Below are 6,525 nucleotides of genomic sequence, written 5' to 3' on the forward strand. Positions count from 1 at the left end.
CAACGATTGAGCTTTTCTTCCTTACTATGTGGGCAAATAATCTTTGTCGGAGGTCTCATACCTCTCAACATGGGCACGAGCCAAAAATCCCAATTTCATCTCTTGGAACATCTCATATATCCCGTGACGTTCGAAACATCTTCGGCGCCACAATTCTAAGCCTTTTAAGCATTACTCACTGAACTATCATGTAGTCATCAAAAACGTGTATGTGAGATGTTCGCAACATCTAGTAACGACGCTCGGGGTTTAGCACACCGAGCGATGCATTAAGGACATAAGCCTTTTGTGCAGCAATGAGGACAATCCTCAGTTTACGGACCCAGTCCGCATAATTGCTACTATCATCTTTCAACTAATTTTGTCTAGGAACATATCAAAAATAGTAGAGCTACAACGCAAGCTACAACATAATTTGCAAGACATTTTGACTATGTTCATGATAATGAGTCCAATTAATCATATTACTTAAGAACTCCCACTCCAATTGACATCCCTCTAGTCATTCGAGTGTCGCATGATCCAAATTCAGTCAAGTCTGATCATCACATGAGTTGAGTTTAGCTTCAATGGTGAACATCTCCATATTGATCATATCCACTATATGATTCATGCTTGACCTTTCGGTCTCTTGTGCTCCGAAGCCATGTCTGTACATGCTAGGCTCGTCAAGTTTAACCCGAGTGTTCCGCGTGTGCTTCTTGATCTCCATCACCAAAGCACCGACATGATCTCCATCGTCACCGGTGCCACACCTTGATCTCCATCATTGTGCTGCCATTGACATTGTCGCGCTAACTATGATGTTGTTAATAAAGCTACTGACTAGCGATAAAGCAAACCATTGCTACCTCTTGAGCTTGCGTTAGTTTTTCCCTTGAAGAGGAAAGGGTGATGCAGCAGAGTAGCAGTAAGTATTTCCCTCAGTTTGAGAACCAAGGTATCAATCCAGTAGGAGTATCAAGGCAAGTCTCCAAAGTACCTGCGCAAAAACAGCAAACTTGCACCCAACGCTACAAAGGGGTTGTCAATCCCTTCACGGTTAACTGCAAGGTGAGATCTGAAGGCGGAAAGTGCAACAAAGTAAAAGTGTAAGGCTGAAAATATGATGTGAAGTAGACCCGGGGGCCATAGTGTTCACTAGAGGCTTCTCTCATGATAGCAAATATTACGGTGGGTGAACGAATTACTATCGAGCAATTGATAGAACCACGCAAAGTCATGACGATATCTAAGGCAATGGTCATACATATAGGCATCACGTCCGAGACAAGTAGACCGATACTTTCTGCATCTACTACTATTACACCACACATCGACCGCTATCCAGCATGCATCTAGTGTATTAAGTTCATAACAAACAGAGTAACGCCTTAAGCAAGATGACATGATGTAGAGGGATAAATTCATGCAATAGATATATACCCCATATTTTTACCCTTGATGGCAACAACACGATACGTGACTCGCTACCCCTTCTCTCACTGGGTGAGGTCACCGCACGGTATGAGCCCAAAACCAAGCACTTCTCCCATTGCAAGAATTATAGATCAAGTCAACTCGAAGAGAATTACAAGGATATGAAATCATGCATATAAGAGATCAGAAGAAACTCAATTAAGATTCATAGATAATCTGATCATAAATCCACAATTCATCGGATCTCGACAAACACACCACAAAAGAGGATTACATCGGATAGATCTCCGTGAAGATCATTGAGAACTTTGTATTGAAGATCCAAGAGAGAGAAGAAGCCATCTAGCTACTAGCTATGGACCCGAAGGTCTATGGTGAACTACTCATGCATCATCGGAGAGGCAATGGTGTTGATGAAGAAGCCCTCCATGTCCGAATCCCCACTCCGGCAGGGCACCAGAATGTGCCCCAGATGGGATCTTGCGGAGACAGAAGCTTGCAGCGGCGGAAAATTATTTTCGTGGCTCTCTTCCGTGGTTTCAGATTTTTCGGGGATTTATAGGCGGAAGAACTAGGGCAGGGTAGCCATAGGGGGCCCACAAGCCTGGTAGGCCCGCCCCCCTAGGCCCGGCCTGGGTGGCTTGTGACCTCCTCCGAGGTCCCCTGCCTTGGTTCTCAAGTCTCCCGTGTGTCTTCTGTTATGGAAAAAATCATTCCACAGGTTCTATTTCGTTTGGACTCCGTTTAATATCCTCCTCCGAAAAGGGTCAAAAACACGGAAAAAGCAGGAACCGGCACTTGGCACTGAGTTAATAGGTTAGTCCCCAAAAAGATATAAAATAGCATATTCATGCATACAAAACATCAAAAGATAACAAGATAATAGCATGGAACCATAAAAAATTATAGATACGTCGGAGATGTATCAAGCATCCCCAAGCTTAACTCCTGCTCGTCCTCGAGTAGGGAAGTGATAAAGATTTAATTTTTTATGTGGAATGCTACTTAACTTATTTGTGCTTTGTAACTTCTTTCTTGTGACATGAATATTCAGATCCGTGAGTTCAAAAAAATAGTTTTCTATTGACATGAAAACAATAATGCTTCAAGCAAACTAGCAAGGTAATCATGAACTTTTGAAATAACAAGGCCAAAGAAAGTTATCCCTACAAAATCATATAGTCTGGCTATGCTCCATCATCCCCACACAACGAATTTAAATCATGCAGAACCCCGGTATTGGCAAAGTAATTATTTTCGCACTCTTACTTTCTCAAACTTTTTTCAACTCTCAGGCAATAGAGTGTGGTGGAGGTTGTGAGCCAAAAAGGAGAAGATGGTCACATTGACTCGGTGTATTAATGAGCTATGGAGATGCCCATTAATATATATCAATGTGAATGAGTAGGGATTACCATGCAACGGATGCACGAGAGCTATAAATATGTGAAATCTCAAAAGAAGAACTGGTGGTTGTGCATCCAACTTGCTTGCTCACGAAGACGTAGGGCAATTTTGAGGAAGCCCATCATTGGAATATACACGCCAAGTTATATAGTGAAGATTCCCACTAGTATATGGAAGTGCCAAAACAAGAGACTTTCTATAAGGAAGAACATGGTGCTATTTCGAAGCACAAGTGTGGAAAAAGATAGTAGCATTGTCCCTTCTCTCTTTTTCTCTCATTTTTTCATCATTTTTTTTGGGCTCTTTGGCATCTTTCCATATATTTTTTTTGTGGGCAACTTTGGCCTCTTGTTTTTATTTCCTTACATGGGACAATGCTCTAATAATGATGATCATCACACTTTTATTTACTCACAACTCAATACTTAGAACAATGATCACTTTATAGGAAATGCCTCCCGCGGTGTACCGGGATGTGCAACGATCTAGCTTAGCGTATGACGTTGAAACATCTTGCTAGATATCTTACGATCATGCAATGGTAATATGAGAGTGACGGCACAAGTCATGAGACGGAACGGTGGGGGTTGCATGGCAATATATCTCGGAATGGCTATGAAAATGCCATAATAGGTAGATATGGTGGCTGTTTTGAGGAAGGTATATGGTGGGTTTGTGCACCGGCGAAAGTTGCACGGCACTAGAGAGGCTAGCAATGGTGGAAGGTGAAAATGCATCTATACCATGGACTCACATTAGTCATGAAGAACTCATATACTTTTTGCGAAAGTTTTATAAGTAATCAAAACAAACTGCTGAACGAATACTCCTAGGCGAAGGGTTAGTAGGTGTTAACCATCGCGCAATCCTGACCGCAACACAAAGGATGACAATCAATAAATCAATTATGCTCTGACTTCCTAACATAGCGGTTCACCATACGTGCATTCTACGGGAATCACTAACTTCAACACAAGTATTTCTAGATTCACAACACCCTACTAACATGACTCTAATAGTACCAAATCCATGTCTCAAAACTAATTGAGAGGAATTAAACTTCTCTTTATAATCAATGCACTTGAATATGGAAGTTTTTATTATATCCTCTTTGGATGCCTATCATCTTTAGGACTACTTTCATAGCACAAACAAATTACCAAGTTACTCAAAGAGAGCACTCTCAAAAAGATATAAGTGAAGATCGAGAGTTCTTATTTCTCCAAAATATGACACCGCCGTGCTCTAAAAAGATCTAAGTGAACCAATAGAGCAAAGTTATCTAGCTCAAAAGATATAAGTGAAGCACGTGTGAGCTAAATTGCCCAACTCAAAAGATATAAGCGAAGCTCAATGAGTATTCTAGCAAATTCACGATGAGTCCATGTCTCTCTGGAAAGGTGTGCAGCAAGGATGATTGTGACACAACAAAAAGAAAAGACTCCTATAATACACGACGCTCCAAGCAAAACACATATCATGTGGTGAATAAAAATATAGCTCCAAGTAACGTTACCGATGGATTGAAGACGGAAGAGGGGATGACTCCTCGGGGCATCCCCAAGCTTAGGCTTTTTGGTGTCCTTGAATTTGCCTTGGGATGCCTTGGGAATACCCAAGCTTTAGATCTTTCCATTCTTTATCCCATTGTCCATGAGAACATCGCCCAAAACTTGAAAACTTCACAACACAAAACTTAAACAAAAACTCGTGATATCATTAGCAAAAGAAAACAAACTACCACCTCATTAGGTACTGTAGCAAACTTGATTTATATTTATATTGGTGTTATATTACTGTATTCTCACTTTTCCATGGATATAACCCCCCGATACTATCCATAGTTTCATCAAAATAAGCAATCAACACAACAAAAAACAGAATCTGTCAAAAACAGACCAGTCTGTAGCAATCTGCATATTATGTATACTTCTGGTATCTCAAAAATTCTGAAAAATTACTAACATTTGGGAAATGGGGATATCAACCAGCAACAAAAATAATCAACTCAAAATCTCTTCCTGGATAAAAATGAAAAATAATTTCGTGAACGAGAAGTTTCTGTCCTTTTCAGCAAGATCAAAGAACCATCACCAAAACTAGTCATAAAGGTTTTACTAGGCACAAACAAAAAAAGAAACACAAAAAACACAATCATAACAGAATTATGATGGTGTGGACGCAACAAAACAGAAAGAAAAAAGCAAAGATAAATTCATTGGGTTGCCTCCCAACAAGCGCTATTGTTTAACGCCCTTAGCTAGGAATAAGGCGGTAGAATCATGTATCGTCGTCTTTGGTGCTCAAAACATAAGTAGCCCTCATCATGGATTCATATGGCAATCTTATTTTCGTTCTAGGAAAACGTTCCATGCCCTTATTTAATGGAAATTGAAATCTAATATTCCCTTCCTTCATATCGATGACAACACCAATAGTCCTTAGGAAAGGTCTACCAAGAATGATAGGACATGTCGGATTGCAATCAATATCAAGCACAATTAAATCCATGGGTACATAGTTCCTATTTGCAATAATAATAACATCATTGATCCTTCCCATAGGTTTCTTAACAGTAGAATCCGCAAGATGCAAATTAAGAGAGCACTCATCAATCTCATTGAAGCCTAGAACATCACATAAAGACTTTGGAATAGCGGAAACACTAGCACCCAAATCACACAAAGCATTGCATTCATTGTTTTTAATCTTGATTTTGATAGTAGGTTCCCACTCATCATGAAGCTTTCTAGGAATAGAAACTTCCAACTCAAGTTTCTCTTCAAGAGATTTCATCATAGCATCGACGATATGATCGGTAAAGGCCTTGTTTTGGCTATAAGCGTGTGGAGAGTTTAGCATGGATTGCATCAAGGAAATACATTCAATCAAAGAGCAACTATAATAATTGAATTCCTTGAAATCCAAAGTCGTAGTTTCATTACTACTCAAAGTTTTGATATCCTCTACTCCACTTTCAATGCTTTTAGCATCAAGATAGATAGACTCCGAATCATTGGGGAGTTTCTCAACCAAAGTGGATTCATATCCAGCCCCATCATCATTAGGTTTGACATTAGAAAACAAGGATTCAATGGGAGTCACACCAAGCACTTTAAGATCTTCGTGATTCTCATCACGAGAACACGCCTTTTTAAGACATTCATGTCTAGCACGAATTTGGGCGTTTCTTTCTTTACCCTCATTCATGGAAACACGCATAGCTTTCAAAGTTTCATCCATATTGATCTTGGTAGGAGCACATCTCACTTTTAAAGCATCAATATCAAGAGACATTCTATCAACGGTCCTAGCCAAGTCATCAATTTTGAGTAGTTTTTCTTCTATAGACGCATTGAAAATCTTTTGTGAGTTGATAAACTCTTTATTATTACTCTCTAAATCATAGGGTAATTTGTTGTAATTTCCATGAGCATTGTTGTAGGAATTGCCAAAGTTATTAGAGGGATTACTAGGAAAAGGCCTAGGAATATAGTTTCCTCTAAAAGCATTGTTGTGGCCAAAATTATTCCTACCAACAAAATTAACGTCCAAGCTCTCATTGCCACTCTCAATCAAGGAAGACAAAGGCATGTCATTTGGATCTAAAGAAGCACCTTTACTAGAAAACAATTTCATTAACTCATCCATCTTAGCACTCAAAGAGTTAATTTCTTCTATAGCATGCACTTTTTTACT

Source organism: Hordeum vulgare, chromosome 4H, assembly GCF_904849725.1.
Source record: "Hordeum vulgare subsp. vulgare chromosome 4H, MorexV3_pseudomolecules_assembly, whole genome shotgun sequence".
NCBI classification, from domain to species: Eukaryota; Viridiplantae; Streptophyta; class Magnoliopsida; order Poales; family Poaceae; genus Hordeum; species Hordeum vulgare.